Source organism: Trachypithecus francoisi, unplaced genomic scaffold, assembly GCF_009764315.1.
Source record: "Trachypithecus francoisi isolate TF-2019V2 unplaced genomic scaffold, Tfra_2.0 Lachesis_group17, whole genome shotgun sequence".
Lineage (NCBI taxonomy): Eukaryota > Metazoa > Chordata > Mammalia > Primates > Cercopithecidae > Trachypithecus > Trachypithecus francoisi.
Window position 1 is genome coordinate 52,747,342 of NW_022681462.1, and position 27,767 is coordinate 52,775,108.

The following is a 27,767-nucleotide window of genomic DNA, read 5'->3' on the forward strand; positions in this document are numbered from 1 at the left end:
CCAACTATAACAATTTATCTATTAAAATTCAATTCCTGAATTGTTTTAAAGAATAAAAAAGGATCCTAACTCAAAACAAAAGAACAGTGGTAGGGTGGAGTCCCCCTAATGTGCCTTAGTTTGAAAAAATAAATAAATCATTTCCCATGAGTAACATGCAAAATACACAGAGCAGGAAGCCGGAAACAGGCAGCTGGCTATTTTGATAACAGAGAATCCAACTGTTATCTTGAGGCAGCAAGAGGAAGGAAACTAATCTTTTGACTGAAGTCCTCCCTGTGACGGACTACTGTGAAGGCCTTAAATTCATGTTTGCTGATTTGTATAAAAATAGAACTTGAGTTAAAATAGTTTCCTTAACTGTTTAACTTGCTTCATGGACAAAACACATGTAAATTTCTGCTCTAAATGCATGTGAGGCAAATATGCAATTGTCTGCTAGTACGTACAGTTTGATGGGCAGACTACAAAACCCACCATGAGCTCTCTATGACCTGGCACCTACAGGTTGCATCCACTGGGCAGCCTCTACTGCAGCTTCCAGAGGGTCTTTCTTCTGAGCGGCACAACCCCGGTTTGCCAACATGGAGACCAAGGCACCGCAAGGACAACCTCTGAGAGGAGACCCACAATAACTGAGAAATGAGGCTCTGTCCCCAGGGTCCTGCCTCTGTCATAGTCCTACGTCAAGGTGAGCTGCATAAAGTCACAATCCATAAGAAGCCAAGACTCTGGAGGGAACTGAGGTTATGGTGGGGGCTTTCTCTGAAAATAAGAGGCAAAGCAACACAACTACCTCTTCTAAGATGAGAGCTAAGGTGGAAACCAGTGTGAATTAATCAATAGTAAGTTAACTGTAGATTTAAAGATAACTAAGAGTACAACTGGCTTGTTTGTAACACAAAAGATAAATGCTTAAGGGGATGGATATCCCATTCTTCATGATATGATTATTAAGCATTGCATACCTATATTAAAACATTACATACCCCATAAATATATACACCTATGTATCCACAAAAATTAAAAATAATTTTTAAAAAACAAAACAAAAAAACCAATAGTGCAAGGTGCCAAAACCAGGAGGAAAAAGCAAATGTAAAAAAACAGAATTAGGACCTTGTGATAAAATACTCAGTAACTGTTGACTGTATTTGACTAAAAACATGTAGCACACTTCCAAACTGCTTTCACATACAGGAAGTTGTATCCTGAGCCTGTTAACCTGCTACTCTCCATCTCTACAGGATGGGAACTGCAGCCAGGATGACTGATCAGTTAGGGCAAAGGCTGAAGTGGTGATGCTGTATTAGGACCTTTACTCACTTTCCTCCTTCATTACAGCCTGTTATTTCTAACTAACTGAGGTGGCTGAGGCACAGACTGGTTTTGAGATCCCCCCGAAGGCATGCTGCTGGCAAAGAAACACCCAGAATTAGAGCCTACATTTATCTGAACCCTAAAGAATCCCAAAGCACCTGAGGCACTCCATCCCACACAGGGAGTGTGGGATGGTATCTATTTAGTTCCAACCACCATCCCACACTGCCTGAGGAAAACAAGACATTACCTCCCCAAAACAAGAAGAAAAAACTCATAACCATTCATGTCTGGTCAGTTCCTTCAGATTGAGTTAACAGATTAATTCAAAACAGGAGTCAGCAAACTTCAGCCAGTAGCCTCTTCTTATGTAGCCTGGGAGCTACATAGGTTTTACATTTTAAGAGGGTGGTTAAAAGGAGGAGGAAGAGGAAGGGGAGGATGCTGATGATACCCCATAGAGACTCCATGTGGCCCACAAAGCCTAACAGTTATTATCTGGCCCTTTATAGAAAAAGTTTGGCATGTCCTGGTTTAAAACATTTCAACACTGTTGATCCCACATCCCATTTGTTAGACTTCACTTCAAATCAAAATCAGCTTAGCAAATAGGTACTAAGTGTTTGCTATGAACAAGGCACCATACTGGGTACTATTTTAAATTTTGCTACTGAATATGTTGCCAGGTTAATGCTCAGTAACCACATGCATTTTCTGCTAAGTGATATTACTAGGCTCTGTCACATGTCAAGTCAGTCAAAGGGTGAACTCAGGACCCCCTCCACTCCCCAGAGGAGCGGTTATTTATCTGGCTACCTTCACTTATCAGATGGACAGTGTGCCACCCCAGTTGTCAGGAGGCATAAACTATGGTAATCACCACAGGCTAGACCTCAAGGCTGCACCCTCACCTTCAAAGGATGAGAAGGGTGGCACAGCTTGAGGCCTGATCTTCCAACTTCCCAGCCCTCCCCAGAAGGTGAATGCTCCTCAGTTCTTACTTTGATGGACACTTCATACACCATTACCTCTTCTCCCCCAGTTCTCCATGGAAAGGGACTTCAATTCAAGGTGGGCAGAAAATAACTTGCAATGCCCTTAAAAGTTAGGAAAAGCTTAGAACTAAATTGATACCATACAACTTAATTATTAAACTTAACACAGAACGGCAGAACGTTAACATGAATACAGACAAAGTAGAAAAGAATGTTTTAAAGGGCAACAACCGTAACAGGCACACTCAAGACTTTATGAAAGTAGTATAATTGCAACATATGGAGGAGGGAGATGTCTGTGTGATATTTTTCCTAAGCAACATTAAAGAAGCAGTAAATATTACATTCTACACCAGTCTACCATGTGGTACACAAATTCACCAGTAAAGTTAAAATCCTCTACTTCATTTTCAAGGGCTAAAGGTAGGCTTTTGTTGTAGGAGCCTTGGATTAAGCAGAGGTATTGAGAGGGAATTCAAATCTGCGATGTTTCTTATTTCATGCAATACACACAAAAAGCAGCCTTAATGTTCTATGGAGTATGTAAGCTTAGTCAGAGGCAGTTTGTTAAAAAATCAAATAACGTGCTCCCCGGCCCTTGCTTATTGTGGTTTTCAATCTACTCCAGGCTTCCAGAATTCTTAAGGACAAAAAGGGCAAAGAGGGAAAAATAGAACTCTTTCACACACACACAAGTCACATTATCTTCAGACATTCAAGATAGAAGAGGATTCTGCTCTACCTCAATGTTTTTGCACAGATGCCCAGAGAAGCTGACGTCGCCAACAAGATAACAGTACCAATTCCAGCCACTCATGACAGTTTCCAACAGCTCTCCTATTTAATGAGGATGTCAAAGTTAACAGTAATTCATTGAATCCAAAAAGCTAAGGTCTGAGGGATATTTTTTCTTTTAAACCAGAAAGACATACAGACCAGAAAGAGGGGGAGTCCAAGACTTAAAGCCACCACACGAAGCTGTCTACTGTGCGTGGACAGTATAGCACTGACTAAAATAATCAATCCCTGAATGAATTAATTATGGAAGCTCCCATCTCAGATAAGCTAAGATACAGAAGTCCTCCAAATAAGGCTATGCAGCATGTATAAATTTATCTGTAAAGGATTAGCATTTTGGAATATAGAAAGCCACAGCATTGCCAAGTTATCACTTGAAACTATAGAATTAGGACAAGATTCCACTTAATGAGAAGAGGAATTATATTTAAAAATAAATGAACATAAATACAAAAGGATTTAAAAATTGGCTTCTGTTCTGAAGAACATTACACATTAGTCACCTAAACCCTTTTTGGCCAGTGACCATAACCCATTGTAGAAGCATTCAGAGTTGAAATGACAGATTGATAAATTAAATACGACTGTCTCAATTCCAGTGCCAAACTCCACAATCACAGTTGTCTATGCAAGTAAGCAATAGACTTCCAATGTGCGTTTGGGGAGGAGTAAGGTAAAGTCGTCTCCAAACCACACTTGGATTTCAGAAGTAATGAACAACTGTGACAAGATTAAAAAACAAAATGTATAATTTTATACTGACAAGCTGCTCCCTGATTTAGAAAATTCTGAAACTAAATTTTAAAGTTTAGCACTATTTTCTAAGTGATATCCCAACGTGTAACCCAAAATTTCACTTCTCACAGAGTATTGTTCATTCAGGAAGTAATTTACTAAATGACAGGCTGACCCAATCCATGGTTATGTATTTAACTCAGCCAACTATTCCACTGCCTGAAAAATTATTCCAGGTACAACACCAGTACCCAACATTCAGCCACAAAGATCGCCTGTCATTTTTTCATCTTGGGTTAGTCAACAGCAACCATTTATTGAGTAACTAATATAAGGACACTGGGAAGGACACCTAAAAGCATTAAGAGTTCTCTCCTTAAATATGTAAGGAGTAATTTCTGACTCCGTGAGAGTTCACAGCATTAGATAATTGATACTCAGCTACCATTCAATTATGTTAAAGATATCTTAACATGTAAAAGAGAAAGTTATTGCACATAGGGTCAAACACTGAAAAACACTTCTGCTAACTTCCTCTGTGGCTTTCTTCAACCTCACACATAAAGTGGTTACACAAGATTTCTTTCAAAGCCAAATATTACAGAGTTTTGGCAGACAAATCCTGTATAAGTACCCAATGTACATTGCCTTGTTTTAATAAAGGAGGACTGAAAAACTGGAGGAGAAAATGACCTCAAGATTCAATCCCAGGATGACTACCCAACAGGCAGGGTGGCACCATAGGATCCCTCACAGTGATCAGAAGAGGGCAGGACAGTTGACAGTTTATAGAACACAAGAGTGTTCCTGTGTTCTATAAACTGTTTGATTACTTTAAATCAAACCCTATTTTGCATTATAGGAACACTAACCAAAGCTTTAAACACACTTTTATACAAGACAATGTATGGCCTGGGTCATACTGAATCTTCTAAGCTTAGAACTGGTCATCTGTCTAAATTTAATTTTCTTCAAATGAAAAAGGAAAGTTTTGAACAAGAGGGCATAAATGGGGAGATCTGTTTTTCTGTTGTTCTATTTATTTTGGAAAAGTAAACCTCTTGCAGAGTGTTGCTAAACTTAAATGCAAATATCTTCCCATAAAACAGAATACAGATCTTTATAACATCCATGGATGCATCCACGTGCAAGCCTCCCACCCCATCTCTCCCTTGCCCCTACACGCAAGGCTTTATCTCCCACTCCAAAAAGTCAGGTGCTTCCAAAAGGTGTGGGGACCTGGCTGTTTGTAGTTTTGTCAGTTTGACTGTAAGGAGGGAGACAGTGAGCCAATATTGTCTCAGGAGTAGCCTTATTGTTCAGCTACCTTGACATAGCCTGGGAAGCTTCTTGCTCTAGCTGATTTGTTCTTCAGGGGCATTTTATTGTTTAATAATGACCTTAGCTGCTTCTCAACAGCCTCCATAAAGATAATAATCTTGGATCTGGGTGGGAAGGGCTGGAAACTTATACATGTTCTGCTGGGGTGGCAGATAGCAGAGGCCCCACTTTCAGGACTAGGTGGAAGTAGGTGAAAATAAACTATAACCCTATTCTATACAACATTTGAAAGACAAATCCTTTCACCTACTGAAGGCGTGGAGAAACTAGGACACTCACATGTGGTTGGTGAGAACGTAAGTAGTGATATTGAAATTTATAATATGTATTTCCTCCATCTACTAATCACATCTATGGATACCTGTTTTCTAGAAATACTTGTGCAAGAAGACGAAGATGTACAGAATGTGCACTACAGATTTAAAAAATAATTGTCAAAAAGAATAGCAACAGCAAAACAGAAAAGACTAGAAACTAAATATACATTAATAGGTTGAATAATTAAAATACGGGCTATCCTTATAAAAGAATAGTATGTATGCATTAAAAAGAGTAAGGAAAACCTACAGCATACAGGCTTGGGAAAGTGGCCATATAATATTACTGAATACAAGAGTCCCTTATAGAACAGTGTATATATTCCGTATGATCCTATGAATATGTAAGTTTAAATATAAGTAACTGCATAAAAAGGTATCGAAGGATTTCTTCCAAACTATTAACTGTCTTCTCTCAAGGGAGCAGAAGCAAAGACAGGAGGCATTTCCACTTCTGTATTTCTATCAATACGCTGCTGATTTTCTGTTTTTGTGTTTTTAGGAGCACATATTAATTTTGAAAAATTTAAAGAGCATTTCCATTTAAGGGTAAAATGTGAAATGATTTTTTGTTTGATAAGAGAATAGAGGTTCACCTGATGGGTCTGGGACTGATGAGTAGGAATAAAAAGAGCACTCACTGGAGGAAAACATACTCTTCTGGGGCATCACAAGAGGTCCTATGTGTACTGCTGCCTTCAGTGAATACTCTAAAATAAAATGCCTCCCTGAATTTTCATGTCTTTCTTCTGGGGAATACTAAATCAGTAGTTAACTTTATATAGCATTTATAAGCATAATACGGCAAACAAACATTAATACTTCCTTGTAATAGATGGAGACACTGAGGATATTAATTTTTGAAAAGTGACATTCACTGAAGAAACACTGAGGTCTACAGGATGCCAGGGTAGTAGTTTCCAAATCATGTTCCTAGCAAGGGATGCAGAAAGAGCAAAGCCCAGGGTCAGCCTCCAAGTGTCTTCTCACCTGCACTTTGGTCAGAAAAGCTCCCATCTCATACCCTTTATTTACTGGGGTTCCACACCTCAGGTTTCATCTATAGGAAAAGCAAATCCATTCTTTTTTTTTTTTTTTTTTGAGACGGAGTCTCGCTCTGTCGCCTGGGCTGGAGTACAGTGGCCGGATCTCAGCTCACTGCAAGCTCCGCCTCCCGGGTTTACGCCATTCTCCTGCCTCAGCCTCCCGAGTAGCTGGGACTACAGGCGCCTGCCACCTCGCCCGGCTAGTTTTTTTTTTGTATGTTTTAGTAGAGATGGGGTTTCACCGTGTTAGCCAGGATGGTCTCGATCTCCTGACCTCGTGATCCGCCCGTCTCGGCCTCCCAAAGTGCTGGGATTACAGGCTTGAGCCACCGCGCCCGGCCAAATCCATTCTTAAAAAGGTTTTAAATTGTTCTACTAAGCAGTAAGAAATAAGGATAGATGCAGAAAGAGTTTACAGTTTACTGACAACAGCCTCTTTAACAGGTAATTATACTGCATGGGAACAGGTGGCAACAGAGAGGATCAAGCAAAGCACTGTGGGACCAACTGACCAGAGGTGAGTCAAGGGGTCAAAGCTTCAGAGCTGACGACTGAGTCCAGGGGACATCACCAAGTAGCTGCAGGAATAAGATCAGAGGCGAATGGGGGTTGATCCACCAGTGCTTCAGCTACACAAGTGGGAAGGGCTCCAGCATGGTAGTAGATGACAGAGGAATTAAATTATCTTCTTCCATGTACACCCCTATAGTCAGGGTTTACACTGAGTGTTTACTAGGGCCAGGTACGCTTCTAAGCACTTCATTAAAACTCAATTCTCCCAACTACTCTGTGAAGTAGGCACTCTTACCACCAAACATACTTTGCGTAAGAGCAAACTCAAGCCTAGAAAAATTCAGTGATTTGTCCACAGTCATGAAGCAAGCACAGTCCCAGCAGTTTGACTCCACAGCTCCCACTACTCTACAGAGAGTTCTACATTAGCAAGGACCTTTGGCCCCAACTGATATGAAATGGGGTTCAAGCCTGAATGCTGAGTAAGTTTCCCCCCAACCTAAATGGAACACACTGAATTAAATCTCTTAAGGTATCCTGCAACCTTAATTCCTGACGATTCCGAAACGGCAGTTTAACATAATTTAGTGCAGAAGCCCTCATCAGAAAGAATCCTCCCTATCTCTAGATGGAGGGTGCTTCTCTCCCCTGCCTGACACCTGGGAGGAGTGTAATTCATCTTGCACCTTCAAGGAGTCCCTGCTCTCAGGCACCACCAGACCAGAACCAAGATCGCCATCTTCCTTTTTAAGTGTCACCGTTAACATCCTTTACACTCTGGCATCACAACCCCCCTCCCCCCAATAAAATGTTTTTTTTTTTTTGGACACGGAATCTTGCTCTGTCGCCCAGGCTGGAGTGCAGTGGCGTGATCTCGGCTCGCTCCAAGTTCTGCCTCCTGGGTTCACGCCATTCTCCTGCCTTAGGCTCCTGAGGAGCCGGGACTACAGGCACCCGCCACCACGCCTGGCTTTTTTTTTTTTTTTTAGTAGAAAAAAAGGGGTTTCACTGTATTGGCCAGGATGGTCTTGATCTCCTGACCTCGTGATCCGCCCACCTCGGCCTCCCAAAGTGCTGGGATTACAGGTGTGAGCCACTGCGCTCGGCTATAAAATGCGAATTTCTTAGACCCTGGAAGCAGTCAGTCAAGAAAACTAGCTTTGTGATTGCTTTGCCATCACGTATTTGAGCAAAGTGATGAAATAATTTACGACTGCATGTTTTTAAAAAGCATCAGTGTCAACTGAATGCTTTGAGCAAGTTCAAGTTACACACAACCAGACTTCCAGATGTATTTTTTTCTCTACCTTGGTTTCCAGAGCTACCCTGTTCTCGGCCCTAATAATTTACAGGTACCCCATGTACCAAACCATAGAGCAGTATGTCTGCAGCTACAAAAAAAATGAAATGCCTGTTGTCTGGCATGGGTAAAGTTCTTCAATAGGATTTGGAGGCAAGCAGAGCCATTAATTAATAAGAAGCATAGCTTGTGGTAATTAGCAGCAGCAACAAAAATGTTTAGCGGAGCGTCCTCTTTTTATCTTGAGGCAGTTCCTACAGACAGATGCTTAGGATTAATGAAGTTTAATGAGACCTGCTACAGCTGGCTAATTAGTCAGTGAGGAGGAAGTAGTAATGACAAGAGAAAAAGGCTTTTACTCGTTTTATTAGCTCAGGTCTGGGACAGTTTTCTTAAACTGTGGGCTGTACCTTCAACCTCAAAGTGGTCCCGGAACAAATAAAAGTTTCCAAAAAAAAAAAAAGGGCAAAGAAACCAAAGCACGAAGGCCAAATGCTGAGCTTCCCAAGGATCAGCTTGCCTGCCTAGGAGGAGTGAGCAAAGCAGCCCAGAAGCAGTGGAAGTTCAATGTCAGCCATGATTCCCTGGAAAGCAACAGCAAATGCTGTCAGCACCAAAGGATACCCACGTCCTGGGCAAGTGGGACAGTCAGCATCGTGTCTCACAGAAGCCCCTATGGAGAATCCTCAGTTTAGAGCATCCCCTCCTCCTCAATTCTAAGCAAATGAAATGGGTTTTTACTAATGAGAAGTACTTGATGATTACGACAACCCCTTTGTTTTCCATTCTACACTTGTATTATCATTAAATTTGTTATGTATTAACTTTCAATTTAGCCGTCCCACAATGCGTGCATATTTCAAAACATGTTGTATGAGATTTTATACATACATACATATACATATATAGAGAGAGAGAAAGAGAGAGTATATATTTATATATTTTTTCTTTTTCTTTAAGACCAAGTCTTGCTCTTTTGCCCAGGCTGGAGTGCAGTGACGTCATCTCGGCTCACTGCAACCTCCAACACCCAGACTCAAGCGATTCTCATGCCTCAGCCACACAAATAGCTGAGATTACAGGTGTGTGCCACCATGCCTGGCTAATTTTTGTATTTCTAGTAGAAATGGGGTTTCACCATGTTACCCAGGCTGATTTCAAACTCCTGACCTCAAGTGATCAGCCCGCCTCAGCCTCCCAAAATGCTGGGATTATAGGGATGAGCTAGTGCACCCAGCCTATAGTTTTTATTAAAAAATAAAATTTTTACATATTTTTGGCTATGTGTGTCTCTCACCTTGGCTCCCCCAGGCCTGTACTTTTAGAAGTATACAGTAGAAACCCAAACCCTTTCAGAATTAACTAGTTATCAGCAGTAAGTTTCCCATTCTATCAATAAACAATGCAAGAGGGAAGATTTTGGAGATTTTGTTGCTGTTAAAGGGTTAGAATATGAGTATACTTGGATTATAATCCACCCTCCCACACACACACAAATAAGTAGCTAATGGCAATGCTAGTGGTCTCCCCCATTCATAAGACCTGTGCTTCGAATTGTTTTCCTGATAATGTGGATAAATCTGCTCTTTATGTATTCAAGAAACAGGATGTGAAGAGCTGGTATGGGTAGACAAGATAAAGGTGCCTAGCCAGAGTGGGCAGAAGCCTCTAAATATTACTGGTTTGCTACAAGTTTCAGACGCTTTTTAGTTCCACATATATTAGTAGTTAGTTCTACCTTTAACCTCCACCACTCAACGAACCAATCAAGAAACAAAATCTACAATCTACTCCTTCCGTAACAGTAAAGTCACCCCAGACTAATCTTCAAATGGGGTTTTACTTTAAAGAAACAGCTTCACAGCCATTGCTGTCACAGAGAATATTCTCAGGTTCCATGTGACTGGAAGCTTGAATTTTTTCAGTGCTGGCTTCCTTCTCCAGTGGGGCCAGAGGCTGTCAGAGCCAGCCTGGAAATCTCTTTCATATATGGCTTTAATGTAAATGAAAATATTCCCCTGTTATTTACATAAAGAAGGTCATACAGGTTTGTCCTAGCAACACCAGAGAGCAGTTCTCATCAGCAGCTTTTACCCTCAGAAAGGAGAAAAGAAATACCCATTCAAGTTCAGCACAGAGGTTTGGGTTTATAACCTGTTTCCAAAGTCAATACAGTTAACAGCTGTGGGCTATTTGCTTTCAGAGTTTTAGGATCTTTCTCTCACTATACTTTCTGGCAAAGCCTGACAAACAATACAGTCATTTTAGTCTTAATGCATTGGCTAAAACTGGTTCCTACATTCTCATCAATTCTCCTAAGACTTACATTTGACCTAAATCCAAAGGTCAGTAGGAGTTCCCGGGACTTCTGGAACAAAAGTACAAAAGTACTTTTCAGAACTCCATGCAGCAATATATCTTCCCAGTTCAAAAGCAAGGCCAAACAGCAACGCTGGGCTCCCTTACTATGCCAATGTGCTTCAGCTCAGTGTGGATCTGGTCCGTCTACAGTTCAGGTATTAAGAGAACTATAGTGAGTACGTGCGCTAATGCTACCAATACGGAGACGAACTGTCCCTCACTGGGGGCCATGGTCCCTATGGGTGAGTGTGAAAGATGGGGAGTTTAGGTGTTTTCAGAAACTTCTAGTTTGTGGTATTATATGATTTCCCCAAATAATGGACACACATGAGCAGAGAATCAGTCCCAAAAAATGGTAGTTGATAACCTGGCACTGTATTCTATCTCTGGGTGACATTCTTATACCTGAGGGGTGCCTCAGATCAAGCAGAAGCTGTTATACTTTATTCTATGTGCTGTCAAAGCTCCTTCTACGAGCTAAGAACACTGTAACTCAAAGTAAAGGTAAAGGAGGTCATGAGCTAGAGAAACTCCTAGGAAGCTTTATTCTGCAAAGAACAAAATGGGAATACGTAACATATATTAGGTTGGTGCAGAAGTAATTGTAGTCTTGTCATTACTTTTAATTGCAAAAGCCACAATTACTTTTGCACCAACCTAATACCTTCATACAGAGGGCTTCCCTATAACACCCTCAAAAGAAAATTTCTTGGGAAAAAGACATATAACAGTGACATGGCACCTTTCAGTCTAGCAGTGTTAGGCATTCCTAAGAAAGATACTCAGATTTTTCCTGGACAGAGAGGGCAAAGAAGAGAATAAATCCAGCATTCACTAACCCAACAATCCTATAGGAATCTTATGATTCTGGACTCTTGAAGTGGCAGAATTAGCATCACACACACATCAGAATTACTATCTCACACACACACACCCCCCAACAGGAGACACTTGCCTAGGCCAAATTAAATCATTTCTGAAAGTGGGCAGGGTATAAACAATAAATATAAGTAACTTGCCTCACTGATGCCAAATACGGAGCATAATGAATGTGAGCAAAATCAAGTTTGTGGTTTTAGGATACAACAAGTTAAGGCTGAACAAGAAAGAATGAACTCTTAGAAACAGTTTTTGTATCTGCTACGGGGAAACTCAAAAGGTGCCTGAAAACGCAATGCAAATCGCAGTTGGAAGTCTTCACTTATACTTGGCGGCGGCGGCAGCAGCAGCAGCAGCAGCAGCAGCAGCAGCAGCAGCAACAGCGGCAGCAGCTAACTGTAACAGGGATTATCCATTTCATTCACAGAGGGGCATCACAGAACAAAAGGCCACTTAGCCTAAAAACACCAACAAATGCTCAAACAATTGAAAATATTTAAAGTCAAGAAAAATCAGCAATCTCCAAGAATCTGAACTTAAGATATGGTTTTCTGGTCTAACTCCATGTTCCTAGGTAATGCCACCACCTTTGAACATTTCTCCAAGGTTATTCTCTGTGTAGCAAATGCTCAACAACGCAGCAGTGAACACTGTACTTTTAAATCCAAGATTCTACTTCAGGGCCAGTAGTCTTTATTCCAGGTTCTCATGGGTACATTACAAATAATTTCAAATACTGGGAAAATACAGATCAAGAGAGTCTGTACTGTCAGCTCAGTCCTTTATAGTCTGGAATCTCCAAAGTACCATCAAAGAAAAGGGAACAAAGTCCTCCAAGATAAGGCAAGGCTTGAATTTTACATGACATTCACCATGTTGCCCCTTGTTACCATCACCAATGAAGAGTGAGAGTCTAAGCAAACCCTTTAAGACTGAAAAAGGATCAGGAATTTCTACCTCTCAACAATTGCCTTCACCAAATCAAGGTTGCCTAGGGTACTAACAAAATCCTAATGTGGGATCTACAAAAGCACCAGGTGAAAAACGCTCAAGAGGTAGCACAGCAAGATTGTTAAAAACTGAGTCCCAAAGCGCAATGCCTGGGTTGGAATCCTGGCTCCATTTACTAGTTAAGTGTCCTTGGACACAGCTTCCTTTGTGCCTCAGTTCCCTCATCTTCACAATGGAAGTAACACTTATCACACAAGGATGCTATGAGGAGCATATGAATCAATACTGAGAAGTATTTAGGACAATGCCTGCACAAGGGGAGTATCAAGAAGTGGCTGCTATTACCATGATCACCACCACTACCAACACAGGGCTAGAGTTTAGGTAGGGACCTACTTTCCTTCTCTCTTTGCATGTGATTCCATATACCTTTTCTTTTGCTTTCCCTCTCCTTGGTAGCTTGTTAGATTTCCCACAGGACTGATTTTGTGAGCCCAGAGTATGAGAAGCCAAAAATGCTTAGTGTTTTAGCAGTGGACACCTACCCAGAAGAGCCTTGGGGGAGCACATTCGGTAAAATGAAAGTGACCATGGTAAATGGCCATGCATTTATTTGCAGGGGTCTTCAAATCTATCAGACGATCTACAACCCTAACAGGTAAGAGAATTGAAATGCAAGTCACTTGTCAAGATCATTTAACTAACATCAGCTGCTAAGCAGCACATGATTCCCCGGACCTATGCCAAGATTAGCTGGATGTTTGCTAACAAAAAGAAGGCAAAACCCCCAACTTACAATAAGCATTAACAAATGAAATGGAAGGGGAAAATAAACTTGCATGATGTCCCAAGTAGACTTCTAGCCATTCCCCAACATCCCCCATGGTTTCATGACTCCCTCTATACACCTCTACCCCCAAGCACCCATCATCTCATAATCTAATCCAAGTCATACTTAAAAAGTTGCAATCAATGTCAGTTCCTCCAAAACGCTTCCCCCACATCCCAGGACCAAGGAATGTTATTTGCATGTTTGGAATCACTTACCTAGTATTCCCTTTCAGAATGTCATTTGAGACCATGGCTGTCCCTTACATACCTGTGTTTCCAGTGTGCTCAGCACTGTAAGCTGCTCACCTTGACACCCACTTGCTGGCTGAATATTGATTGAACAGGTGGATGGATTTGATGGCTCCCTCAGAGATCTTAGAGCTAAAAATGGGTTCTAAAAAGTCATCCTGCCTTCATCCACAGCACCTATTCTTAGCTAATTAAGAGATACACACTACTCCATTCTCACAGCCAGGCAGCTGTGGTGCATCAACTAGAGTGTATTATAAGCAACAGCCTTCCAAGTTTTGTCAGTTGAGTTTTGAGTACAAGTTCTAGAAAGTACTACTTCTTCAAAGTATACAGTAAAAAAAATTGAAGCAACAGAGCCAACAGCTGTTTTCCTGGACCTACTCATACCTGACATCGATGTTCCAGCTTTAAGTTATTAATTGGGCCGAAGCAATAGCAGAAAGAAGAGCAGAAGGCCGGGTGCGGTGGCTTATGCCTATAATCCCAGCACTTTGGGAGGCCAAGGCGGGCGGATCACCTGAGGTCAGGAGTTCAAGACTAGCCTCGCCAACATGGTAAAACCCTGTCTCTACTAAAATACAAACATTAGCCAGGCGTGGTGGCAAGCGTCCGTAATCCCAGCTACTGGGGAGGCTGAGGCAGGAGAAACGCTTGAACCCAGGAGGCAGAGGTTGCAGTGAGCTGAGATCGCACCACTGCACTCCAGCCTGGGCGAAACAGCCAGACTCTGTCTCAAAAATAAATAAATAAATAAATAAAGGCTGGATCTGAGTGACAAAAGGAAAAAAACACAGACCATTACCATCATCCATCCACCTCTCTCCCTAGCCCTGATGCCATAACCTAAACTGTACCAAAGTCTGGGCCCTGCTTTAACCACCCATCCAACCATGTTTCTTGTACTTCAGGTTAATTCCTGTCTCAGTTAAGAGAAAGAACTGGGTTCCCATGACTGCCTAGGCAGAGGCATGTTGGGACCCAGTCTCTCTCAAATATCTGTACACATTTCTCTTCTCCTTTTGGTTGAGAGGTTTGTGGACAGATTCAAAGGAGTCCTTGATACCTCGAAATTGAGCCTTCACGCCACTGAGTCACTGCTTAATTGCATCATAACAGATGTTCAGCTGCAGGTATTTCATCCAGCAGCTCAAAATCCAGAGCCTTTGTAATAGCTACCAGTGGGTCCAGATCCACGTCTCTGTGTACAAAAGAATCCTGATGTGTCAACGTTCAATATCACCTGAATTTAAGCTATGGCTCAAGTTACATGCCCTTAGGCAATTTTACCTTAGTTGCTTTTTACCAAATACTGTATCCACATGTGGGTGGACGTCAGTTTTGTCCTTCAAGATATGCAGATGCATTACTCATCCCTTCAATGTTATGCTCTTGCAATATCAATGATAAGCAAATCAGCAGACTGTATCTTTTTAATGGAAGAATTTACTCATCAATAGCAAAAGCTTTATCAGAAATTGACATTATTGAATCCTCTGGAGTCGCACAAAAGAAAATAAAAAGAAACTGATATTGGGAAAACCTGAATGGTTTATTTCAGCTGTGTATTGTATTGCTAGGTTAGGTGTGACACTTAATACCTGTGAATTTGGCTGAATCTCTAAGAATGATCAAATACACAATGCTCTGGATTTAAAACAAAACAAAAAAACTCAGTAAAATCTACCCATGTGCTGATGGATGTATACACTATGCCTTCCTACGTGTCTCCATCCATTGAGACGAAGCACATACCTTGAGTTCACAGAAATGTTGAAAACGGCCCCCTCTTGCTGCAGAAGTTCACCATCACCCATTTTCTCACTTGCTGGCTAAAGGAGGCTGCCGCCCCAAGTCATCTTTCTGGTCCTCAGGTTCCTCAATCTACAAAGCAGTTATGATACCACCTAGCACACAGGGTGACTGAAGGGATAAAATAGTATGTTTGTGAAGGTACCTGGTTTATGCCTGGTTCATGCTGGAAAGCCCCAACAAACTTTTTCAAAAAGTCATGTTTGATGCAGGAGAAAGAAGTTAGTGGTTTAACTACATCACAGGCATCAGTAGACACATGAGCAAAGTGGTGGAAGGGTGTGATCTGCAATTCCAAACCAGATCGAGCTCCCACAGGATCACTGATTCCCCACGTGCCCAACACGAGCATGACCCACTCTAAACACAGGCCTGCATCCTGTGACTCAAGTGCTGCAGCTTATCAGCAGCTGATGGGCTTTCTGACCCTGGGTGAGAAGACCTGACCTCCAAAGGCAGGAGGAAGGAAACCACATGATAAAAATCATCACTCTGAGGGGAGGATGCTTTCTGCGCAGCTAGGGCTGAGGAAGTTGCTTCAAAATAGACTCAAAAAACGTGCAGGCTGCCGCTAGGAGACTTGGGTCCAACTGCTCCCTCCAGATCCTGCCACACCTAAATGCTCCCAAGAAGATAACTATCTCAGAGAAGCAGTGTGAGGTAATGGTTTAATGCTGGGGCGTGGTCAACAGCCAGGTGCAAAGGCCGGCTCCCCCACACTAATAACTATATGGCATTCTCTCCAAGCCTTGCTTTCCTCATCTGTAAACAGAGATAATGCCTGACCCGATCTCTAGCATTCTTCTGATTGTGAAATTAGATAATGTATGTCATAAATAGCACAGTCTGGTACATAAGTGTCCAATAAATGTTGGCTATTGTTACTGGAAAGGTGCCTGCTTCCTTCATTAGACCAGTTAAGGGGACCTGAGAACAAAGACAACCCCAACGTTTGTGTCCCCTCACAAAAATTTCTTGGATTTGATTATGAGTTTCTATTTTCCATAGGGGGTTCATGCACATTATCCCAGCAACCCCAGAGGAGTAGGGAGGGCAGGTGTTCTCTGTTTTGCAGGTGTACAAAGCATCCCCCCATAAATACAACCATTCAAATCCTATTAGAAAAATAGGATCTGTTTTCCCGTCTCTTGACTTGTTTGTGAGCTTCTTGAGGGCAGAGATAGAAATTACACCCCTGTGGCCCTAGTGCCTGAGCAAAGAGCTGCAGGCAGAGGCCCTCCATTAAGACTGAATATTAAAAAGGGGTTGAATCATACTAAGAATCATCATTATTCTAATGACCATGTCTCCTAGTAGTCCAATAGGAGTTCTGTTTCTAATGTAGACAACCTTAGCAAATGAGTTACAACACTGTGAATTCCCACTGAGGGAGGAGGAACAAATAGAGAGGATCCCAAATCAACTGCTTAATCACTAAGTCAGGGGTCTCCAGCCCCCAGGTCACAGACTGGTATTGATCCTGGTCCGTGGCCTTTTAGGAACTGGCTGCACAGCAGGTGAGTGGTAGATGGACAGCATTACTGCCTGAGCTCTGCCTCCTGTCAGATCAGCAGCGGCATTCTCATAGGAGCCAAACCCTATTGTGAACTGTGCATGCTAAGGATCTAGGTTCCCACTCCTTAATGAGAATCTAACGCCTGATGATCTGAGGTGGAAGAGTTTCATCATGAAACCACCTGAGGGAAAAATTCCTCCACCCTGTCTGTGGAAAAATTGTCTTCTACAAAACCAGTCCCTGGTTCCAAAAATGCTGGGGACCACTTTACTAAGAGACCTGTGCATCATTTTCCTTTTCCAGAAACATGGAGGAGAAGAGCTACTCCCTATAAGCAAAGAGAGAGCAAAGATCAATGACATAATTCCCGTCTGTAGACAACTATGAGCTCACAGGAAACTGAGGTAAGAAAGGTCATTTCAGAATCATTTAATGACAACAATGGCTGAGATGAGTATCTGCTGGGGTCTGGGCCCGCCTTCCCCTCTGATTCCCAGCACACTGTGGCAAAAACAAAGGCAGTCAGCTTCCAGAGCCCTTTCCCACTCACACTGCTCCTGGGCCCATGGGTCACACTGCTCTAGTGCCCTTCCCTCAACTCCAGCCCTCTCCCTTTCCAAAAACCCATCTGAATTTACTATCCTGATAAAGACTGCATTGTATGTTTCTGTGGCCAAGAACTCCTAGTCAAACTGGCTACAGGCAAGCCCACTGCTGAACGAGTATGACTTTAAAAAATTGCTTCCTTGTGTTTCAAGTGAAAAAAATAACATCCCATCTCAAAATTGAAATCATATATGTAGATGTGCAGAGGAAAAACAAATATTTTTTTAAAGGGGGCAGGGATTGGGAGGCACAAAGGGCTGAGAAAATAGTTCATGGGCCAAAAGCAGTTTTCTTTCAGATATGTCTTCAGTTTAAAAGACCAAGTTTTGCACATTCATGTGTTATCTAAGTTTCTGAAGCCCAGCCTCTATTTGCTCAGAGTGTGATTTAACTGCCTGGCTTCTAGCAAAGCATTACTCACACTGTTATCTCTGTAAGCAAAGACACTCGCGGTTAGAAAAGCTGTGTTCGTTTTATGGTCATACAACATAAAAATGTGAATAAGCTGCCACGCCTAAAAGAATGGATAGATTTCAATTTCCCAGGGTACATTTTTTACATTTTTTACTATGTAACCTGATTACATTAGTGTAAATGTACCTTAAAACTCTCTTGGTCCAAATATTCTTGCTCCATCTCATTCAAAAGAAACGGGGGGAAAAAGACAATCTGATGTCTAATTTCTAGGGAACTGTTTCTGTCTCTCTAAGTACCGTGGGCTTCCCTCTCCTCTCCTCTCTTCTCCTCACCAAAGTTTAGTAAATTCCCCAGCACCCAGCAGAGTCCTAGGGAGTATGTGAGAGTACAACCACGAGAATTCCCTAAATTCGAGCTTTAAGGGGATGAGGGGAGGCTGTCACTAGGGTCATATTAAATTTCATTTTATCAAAAACAGTAGATAGGCCCAGCCTAAGCCCTTCCTGAAGTTTTAGTTTAGCCACATCATGGACAAAATTATTTTCATGATGTATTCTTTCATTCAACACATCATTTATTAAGTGGCTCTTTTCTCAGGGAAGAAGAGGCCCCTGGAAGGAAAACCAGCTAAGTCACTTTAAAACATATGCATTACTGTTTACATTACTTTACCTACTCATTCATCCTTTGATTTGCAAAACATTTATTTGTATGCCATCCCTAAGAAGGAATACAGAGATACACACACACACACACACACACACACACTGTCCTCCTGGGAGTTCACAAGCACCCACTGAGTATCAGGTTCACAGTAATAGGCAGCTAGTTTCCAGAAGCCCTTTATATATGTATTTATGTGTATGTGTGTGTGTGTGTGTATACACGCAATTAGGGAACAGTAATAGGTATCTTCATATATAACTGGGGTGACCCACCACCCAGTGTGCCTGGGACTGAGGAAGATTCCCTGGATGTGGAATGTTCAGCGCTAAAACCAGAGAACTCCCTGGCAAACGATGAACTGGTCATCCTCTTAATGCAATTATAACATACCTAATTAGACTTCACAACTACCCCAAGGGCTATTACTTTCCCATGAAGAAAACGAGGCTCAGTGAAGTCATTGGTAGAGCTAGGATTTGACTGTTCGTTTATGCAAATCCACAGCCCATGTGCTTCCCACCACCCTTGTTTCTGAAATGAGAGAGAAAACGTCTGACAGCCCTTGACAGGCACGCCAAACCACCACTACAAGGTTCTGAGCCACTTCCCTTCCACTGCTCTCCTGGCCACCCCCAGGACTGGCCACCCCCAGTTTCACCGCAGACTTCGCACAGCCGGGATTTCATCTGGTTGTTTGCAGATAGCGTGTAATCTCTCCGTCATTGCAAGACTGAATTTTACAGCAAGTTGTTTAAACCTTTATAGGAATAAATGTCTCCCTCAATAGAAATCAGGGCACCATTTTCAAGCACCAGAAACATACTTTGCACTAGACCGTATTCACATCTCAAATACTATACCCTCAAGCTAGCAATCTATAGGAACTCACTGGGATTTAAGAGTGCAACAGACTACATAGATTTCAAAGACACTGTAAACTTTAAAAGAGACCTTCAAAAAATAAAGATAAAAATATAATAGACCTTTGAAATTTCTGTTACTTAATAAACATAATTCAAAATGCTAAGGTCACATTCCAACAGAATGTTTGGTCTTCTACAATCTTAGTTGTAACCACCATTGGCACGTCAATTCCACCAAAATCAAGTCTATGGTTTGTAGAGGATTTCAGGCAACATGCACAAACACACCTGCAACCAGTCGGTGCTTAAAACAATAGCTCTCACTCCAAAATTCTATCACAGTTGCACTCTTGGTGGAGTGAGAGGGGAATTGAGCCAAAAAAGACACAGCCTATGTAATTTCCTTGCCACCAGAGTAGAACAGAGCCTGCAGACTTTGTATTTACGTTTTGCTCACATTCTTCACGAATAAAGCGTGCCTCAGTGATCCTCAAATTAACTTTCCACTTGCACAGTTTCAGCATTAAAAAGGGACTTTAAGGCCAGATCTTTCACAAGGCCTTTGTGAAACCAAATATAGGCCAGCCTGTGTCTCCATGCTACTGTGATTACTGGATTTGCTACTTAAAGGTCTTGTGCCTCTTGAAAATGGGGTTGGGGGAGACAGAAAGGCTAAGAAGGGCCTTTCAACAACAGCAAACACAGTAGAGGCATTCAACACACCCATGGGGGGCAGTTAATATGAGTCTGGCTACAGGAGTGCTCTCTGACAAAGGCAGCTCTCTGACCAAGTGCTGGATGCTCTCTGGCTGCAGCAGTAGCTGCTCCAGAGGCTTTTATGAACTTGGGAGAGGAACTACCATTGTGACCTTCAAACTACATCAAAAGTCAACGGGCCCAAGTGGCTGAATCTTGTGATTTTTCTAAAGCCGGGGTGGGCGGCGGGCGGCGGGGGGATGGTTTCAGTTGGGTGCATTTTCAGGCAAACTGAACACTCTTCTAACATGCTAAAGGAAACCACACCCAGAACAGGTTTGGGGGTGGGGGTGGGGGTGGGAGTTGAGGCACTCAAGTTCTTAAGGCTCACCCTGCTAGGCCCTGCTTTGCCATTTAACTAGGATCTGTAATAATCCTATGAGCCCTTATTATGTACCAGGGACTGTGCCAAACACAGTTTTCACAGAGAATCTCACCTAATTCTTACGACAATCTCATTACACAGAATTTGTATGACCTTCATCCCATAGATGAGAAGCAGGCTCTCAGATTGGTAAGTAATTGTCTGATTTGGAAAGTGAATTGCCAATATGTGGTAAGAGGCACAGAAATAACCACATATGAAAAGCTTAAGATGATGTTAAGTAAAAATTAAAAAGCCAAGACAAAACTAATCTACATAACAGTATTAAACTGCACATGTGTGTATATGTGTGTGCTTATATATATTAACTACTGAAAGCTAAAATTTGTAGGACTTGTGGGATCTTACATGAACTATTCTTTCACTTTTATTTCTTTCAGGGTGTCAAATACTGCTGTGACATAATAAATATACAAAAAGTATCTAGAGTAATAGGAAGGAATAGCTAGAAATTCAACTTAGTCCATTAATAACCTTCAACCCTGCCTTTGAAAGAACATCCCCCAGTACCCTCTTCAGTACTGCTGCTTTCAACTGGCCACATCCCTTCCATCAGAATGGTTCTGGAGTGTTGCCAGCCAAGAACTGAAGTCCCTTATCTCCCCCACCCTGTTCCTTTCTTCTTCTCAGGGGCAAAAACTTCCGGCCAACAAGTTTCAGCAGGTGCTTTTTCTCCCCTACCCAATCAATAACCAGTAATTTTAAAGTTTCACCTGCAAACTCGGAGGAAATGAGCACTTACCATGTAACAGATACTTCACATACTTCAAATCCACTATTAGCGCTAAAACCTGAAGGCAGCACTAGATAAGTTTGATGTGCATGAAACTAGACTGAAGTCTAACCAACTGCAAGAACAGGAACATTCATTTAATATAGGATCATTCTACTAAGATAAAGTGTGCCTGAAGGAGAGTATTTTTGCTTTGTTTCTGAAAACATAGTTTTAAAGTATTTAAAAGGTTTAAGTCATAAAGCAGGTATGGATTCATAAATCTCTACTTCCCAGGACATATGCTGAAATTCTGGAATAATTTAGAGAAACTGGCCCAGGGTATTTTTTGTAATTCTCCATTAATATCAATGGGTAAATATGAAAAGAAACTGTTTTTTTAACCTCACAAAGTTCTAGAACTGCAGGATTAGCAAATAGGAAAATCCCAGCCAAATTCTACAAAGACTTCTAAAGTTCAGAATTAGTCAACTATGTTTTAAAGCCCTGTAATCTCTTAGAGCAATACTAAACTTCCTTTAATTAACTATTACACTCGAGATTATTTTTATATTTAGTTAAAATAATCCAGTTTATTAAAAAAAAAAAAACCCAAAAAACAAAACCTCCTCCATTTAATGAAACTATTTCCTTGTCTGTTCATAGGAGCTAGAAGGCAGGTAGACACTATTACTTTCAAGGCAATGCTTTTTTTTTTTTTTTTTTTTTTGAGACAGAGTCTCACTCTGTTGCCCAGGCTGGAATACAGTGGTGCAAGCTCGGCTCACTGCAACTTCTGCCTCCCAGGTTCAAGTGATTCTCGTGCCTCAGCCTCCAGAGTAGCTGGGATTACAGATGCACCACCACAGCCGGCTAATTTTTGCATTTTTAGTAGAGACGGGGTTTCACCATCTTGGCCAGGCTGGTCTCAAACTCCTGACTTCAGGTGATCCGCACGCCTCAGCCTCCCAAAGTGCTGGGAGCCACCAGGCACTGCCAGCAGTGCTTCTTAAACTTGAACAGCCATATAAAGCACTTGGGGATTTTTAAAAATGAGATTCTGACTTAGTAGGTCTGTAGGGAGGTCGGCCTGAGATCCTGCATTTCCAACAAACCCCAAGTCATCTATCTATACTGAATAACAAGGTTCTAAGTCCCCTATTTCACTTTCAAAATTAAAGGAGGTTATGTCATTTCTAAGTTTCTCACTCCAGCAAATAGAACACTGGTCTTCTGTCTCCTTCCTTGACCGCCACCCTCCAAAACAATCATACCAGGAGCCAGACTAGCTTTTCTATACATATATATACAGAATAAAGCATGCCTCAGTGACCAGAGTTAAGAAATTTATATATAAATATAAAAATATATATTTATATTTATAAAGTGGATGAGAGGCTGCCTGGTGGGTATCATGTACGTTGCTCCAGTAATGGATACACTCAAGGCCTTGACTTCACCACAATGCAATACATGAATGTAGCAAATTGCACTTGCAATCCATGAATATATACAAATAAAAATAATTAGATTTAAAATCCTCTCCTATTTAAAATCCCCCAGTATAGCTGTGCATGGTGGCTCATGCCTGTAGTCCCAGCTACTTAGGAGGCTGAGGTGGAAGGATGGCTTGAGCCCAAGAGGTGGAGGGTTGCAGTGAGCCAAGATTGTGCCACTGCACTCCAGCCTGTATGACAGAGACCCTGTCTCCAAAAAATAAAAATAAATAAAAATAAATAAAAATCCTCCAGTAGCTTCCCACTGCCTTGTCCAAACTCCTTAACCTAACAGGGCTTTGCATCCTTTATTATCCTTCTAGAATCCTTCCTACCACCCCATTCTTACGCTGTAGTTTAAGCTCCAGTAATCCCGAACCTGCATAGATTCCCCTACCTCAGTTCCTCACCTCTTACCTAGATCAAGTTTATTTCTCCACTTGCTTCTATTAATCAGTTGGCTTAGCCAGCATTTCCAGCACAGCTGAAACACACCCACACACTTTTAACTAGATGACAGCTGCTCACTGAAAAGCAGGTAATCAATAAATATTTGTTAATAAGTAGAACACACACAAAAAAGCAAGTCCTGTATTTTTTAAAGTTTTATTTTAGTATTTTATTTCCTAGGATCCTTACTGCTTTTAAAGTAGTCTAAGTTAGTGCCAATAATTGCCATTTTAAATGGCAGGTTCTCTGCAACAACAAAATCATTTAACAACCATCAAACTTTTTTTTTTTTTTTTTGAGATGGAGTCTCGCTCTGATGCCGAGGCTGGGGTTCACTGGTGCAATCTTGGCTCACTGCAACCTCTCCCTCCCAGGTTCAAGCAATTCTCCTGCCTCAGCCTCCCGAGTAGCTGGGACTACAGGCGTGTACCACCATGCCCAGCTAATTTTTGTATTTTTAGTAGAGATGGGGTTTTTCACCATGTTGGCCAGGCTGGTCTCGAACTCCTGACCTCAGGTATTCCACCTGCCTCAGCCTCCCAAAGTGCTGGGATTATAGGCATGAGACACGGTGCTTGGCCTGTCAAACTTTTAGGTCAATGCAGCAAAGAATATTAAAAATTTGGAAAAAGTGCTTACAGGAGCCAGGTGCTTATGCCTGTAATCCCAGCACTTTGGGAGGCCAAGGTCAACACAGTCTTGTGAAGTAGATCTGGCAGTTATTCAAATAAGGAAAGCAGCCTAGATATCGATCTGCCCCCCCCCCCCCAGATGCCAAGTTGCTGGGATTTTTGTTTTTTAAGGTTAAATTCAATAGATTATTTATTAAGAATATAAGTGAAACTCAACTTGATGCCTTACTGAACTATCCTTAGAGCCTACACACACTATTATGTTTATCTCTGTTTTTTCTAAACTTACATCTCTTTCTAGAGTGGCTGTTGAGCCAACTCTGTGGGAGAAGTGAGGCAGGTAACTGACCCCATTTGAGGGTCATCTGAGGTAGAAGAGGTGACTGAGACAGATGTTCAATGGCTTCTGTAATTTAAGCAGCACAGAGCCCATTCCTGACTAGCTCATGTTTTTCCCAGTTACAGAATTTTGTTCTGAAAAACATATTTTCCCCCAATTCTTCATTCTTCTATAAGAAATCAGGTATAATACCTGCTCCTGTTTGGGAGCAACTTAAGGAGTCTGCTCCTTCAACGCCCCCACAAAATTTTGCAAAGATTGTACAAATGATCCAATAAGGGAATATTTCTCAAATTTTAGTATGCACCAGAACCACCTGGCAGAGTAGCCAGAAATATTTATTGGTAGGCCCCACCCCAGAATTTCTTATTCAGTAGGGGAGAAGTGGAAATTTGAGGCTTTAAATTTCCAGCAAATTCCCAGATGATGCTGAAGCTGATATGGGGACTTCATTTTGAGAATCTTAATTTGGGAACCACAGCAATAAGGGAGTCTATAACACTGACTTCATTAATTTTGCTCTTTAGCAAATATTTAGTGGCTTCTATGTGTAAGACAGACTATTCAGACTTTGGTCTTTAGGCTCCCAGACTTCATGAAATATAGGGAAAATAAAAAGACAGACAGGAACTGTAACAAAAGGCAGTATTGGAAAATCACAGGTGAATGATCAAGCGCTGAAACTTCAAATCTTAAAAGGAAGGGAGTCCAAGCAGGGATGATGACCTCTCCTCCCTCCTGGAATGCCTAGAATAAATGGCATCTAAACCGAACCTCAAAAGAATGATCCTGACACATGAAATGATTCCCAGAAGAAACCAAGAGGGCAGGGTGTCATGGGTACGAAAATGCAGGGCAGGTTTAAGGAATCACTTCTGTGGGTAGAGGTGTGGCAGGAGCTGGAGCTGGGACTGGAGTCAAATCCCAGCAAAGATGAATCCCAGACATTTTTGCATGGAGCACTCTTCTCAGGGCCCAGCTGTGGGAAGACTGCGACAACTGCATGGGGACACTTTGGGAAGCCATGAAAAGAGACTAAAGCAGAGGAAGCAGCAGTGAGGCTGTGCACAGATCCCTTTTCCCAAGAATGAGGAGTAAGGAGAGGTGATGACATGGAACCATCATCCAGAAAGCTTTCTCAGCAGCCAGGGAGATTTTAGGCTCACTCTCGTAAGAAAAGTGCTATCTTTTCCTCAAAAGGAGTTATCTATCACCCTCCTTTTCTATATAACTAGCCTCCAAGAATACTTTTAATGTTCTTAAAAGATTTAAGATAAATTGGTATTCCCTTGACTGTCAATATTCCTAATGCAACAAAAACTGAGAGCAGCCCATGTCCAGAAATCTGCGCAGCTCCCTTAACACATTAATGTTCCATGCCAGCAGTATGTATTCATGTCATCTGGGTGCCATCATCCACACTAACCCACACTTTGTGGTACTATGGTAAGAGCATCAAATTTGGAGTCAGAAAACCTGAATTCTGGAAAGCTAGCCTCATGCAGATGGATAATAATCTAATGATCTATTTCTTTATCTACAAAAAGTACGAGAATAGCTACTCTTGCCGGGCGTGGTGGCTCACGCCTATAATCCCTGCACTTTGGGAGTCCGAGGCGGGTGGATCACAAGCTCAGGAGTTTGAGATCAGCCTGGCCAATATAGTGAAACCCCATCTCTACTAAAAAAAACAAAAATTAGCTGGACGTGGTAGCAGGCGCCTGTAATCCCAGCTACTCAGGAGGCTGAGGCAGGAGATTCGCTTGAATCCAGGAGGCGGAGGTTGCAGAGTTGAGATCACGCCACTGCACTCCAGCCTGGGCGACAGAGTGAGAATCCATCTCAAAACAAACAAACAAACAAAAAAAAAAAACAAAAAAAATCTACCCTCACAGGATTATTACAACAAGTAAACACATTTATTTAGAATTTACTAAGTACTAGATTCCATACTGTGTACTGTGAATAATCTCATTTAATTAATTAAGCAAGATGATCTATATCAAAGTTAAGTGCTATAGTCATTAACAATTATTATTACTACACCATCCAAAAGGGATTGTAATTCACAAAACTGTAGGAAACTTAAATTTTGAGCTGACAGTCTGGTAAACTGGTAAAAGGAATTTTTATTTCTTTTAGGGGAGGACATCCAACCAAGTTGTCTGGGTTTATAAAAACTACAGTATTGGTAGGTATCCAGACGAAAAAGCCAATCTTTTAAGCTTTCATCAGACCCCAAAATGTTCTTATATAAATCCGGTCTCCTCTTATTCCCCCTCCCCACAAATAACCGTATGTCATTAATTCTTTTCAGTGTCACAATGGGAAATACTCAAAGGATATTACTTTGAATTTAAGAACTTAAAAGCAAATTTTCTTCATGACAAATGGTTGTAAATCCAGCAATCTTCTTTCTCTCGGTTTAAGAAAGTAAGACAAACATTTAGGTAGCATAACAACCTGGATTTACTAAAAACTTAAGAATAAATTTTCTTCATGATTCAGAGGTACAAAATCAGCACTTTACTTTTTCTAAGAGTTAAGAAATTTAAAAAATTAAGAAATTCAATAAGACAACTCTCAATATGTAATAAACTTGGCAGTAACGCATTTCACGGCCTGAAATTCTTGAATCTCTATGTCCCAAGGAAGACAGAGCCCTTCATACCTCTCCTGGTACAAACGCATTGAGCCAGAATAGTTAAGAGAATGCACCTTCTCCAGAAAGATTAGATGCTGAATGTCAGGGTCTGGCTGCAAAGCAGGCAGAAAAAGTTCATTTTGATGCTTTTTTAACTAGATCCTGTCTTCATTACAACCTCACAGCCAGAGCCAATAGAATCAGTCCTCCAGGGGGCAGGTAGGCAGGAGAGGGAACCAGGTTAGGGTGGACATTTCACATTGTCACTCTTCCATTTAAAAGAAAAAAATATATATGAATATGAACATCTAGAAGTCTGAAAGGAGAAAGTTACAGAACAACAGTGTGCAGCCTAAACTCAACAATGTCTGTGATCTTGGACAAGTTATTTGCCTCTATCTTCTCACCTCTAAAACTTCACAGGTATGTTATAAAGACCAGACAAAATATAATACAGAAAGCTCTTACTGGTACATGGTAAGCACTCAACAAAATCTTTTTTCCCCACTAACTGTAACAAGAAATAAGACACTTTATGGAATGATTGGAATGCAGGTATAGTCTTCAAAAATGGTAAGCATTTCGGCCGGGCGTGGTGGCTCATGCCTGTAATCCCAGCACTTTGGGAGGCCAAGACGGGCAGATCATGAGGTCAGAAGATCGAGACCATCCATCCTAGCTAACACGGTGAAACCCTGTCTCTACTAAAAATATAAAAAATTAGCTGGGCATGGTGGCGGGCGCCTGTGGTTCCAGCTACTTGGGAGGCTGAGGCAGGAGAATGGCGTGAACCCGGTAGGCGGAGCTTGCACTGAGCCGAGATCGTGCCACTGCAC

The 27,767-nt window shown here is 41.6% G+C and overlaps 1 protein-coding gene and 1 long non-coding RNA gene across 9 annotated transcripts in view; one reads left to right on the plus strand and one right to left on the minus strand.

The window, feature by feature from the left end:
• SPTBN1 (spectrin beta, non-erythrocytic 1) overlaps positions 1-27,767 on the minus strand; it is a 213,945-nt gene that overhangs the window by 79,777 nt on the left and 106,401 nt on the right. The gene's annotated exons all lie outside the window — the stretch shown is intronic.
• Positions 731-20,981, plus strand: LOC117062301. Of its 3 annotated transcripts, none has more exons than XR_004428295.1 (4): positions 731-818; positions 6,997-7,069; positions 17,268-17,368; positions 20,739-20,981. It is a non-coding gene; the product is annotated as an uncharacterized LOC117062301 (long non-coding RNA). The 3 variants fall into 3 exon arrangements; XR_004428296.1 differs by having other exon boundaries at positions 767-845; XR_004428297.1 differs by lacking the exons at positions 731-818; positions 6,997-7,069 and adding an exon at positions 15,940-16,108.